Source organism: Sinocyclocheilus rhinocerous, unplaced genomic scaffold (genome assembly GCF_001515625.1).
Source record: "Sinocyclocheilus rhinocerous isolate Xijiao unplaced genomic scaffold, SAMN03320098_v1.1 scaffold1292, whole genome shotgun sequence".
NCBI lineage: Eukaryota > Metazoa > Chordata > Actinopteri > Cypriniformes > Cyprinidae > Sinocyclocheilus > Sinocyclocheilus rhinocerous.
Window position 1 is genome coordinate 1,379,381 of NW_015656599.1, and position 240 is coordinate 1,379,620.

The following is a 240-nucleotide window of genomic DNA, read 5'->3' on the forward strand; positions in this document are numbered from 1 at the left end:
AGTCTGTGTGCATTGAATTTATTTAATACACGAGTTTCACAATTTGAGTTGAATTACTGAAATAAATGAAGTTTTCCACGACATTCTAATTTATTGAGATGCACCTGTATTAACAAATATAGCAGTGCAGCCCAATTCAAAGTAAAAATTTCCAAAAGAATATTAGATCATATATCTGTTTTTACTACAGAGATTATAGCAATATTCCTCGCTCTTCAGTGGATAGAAAGTGATGTGACG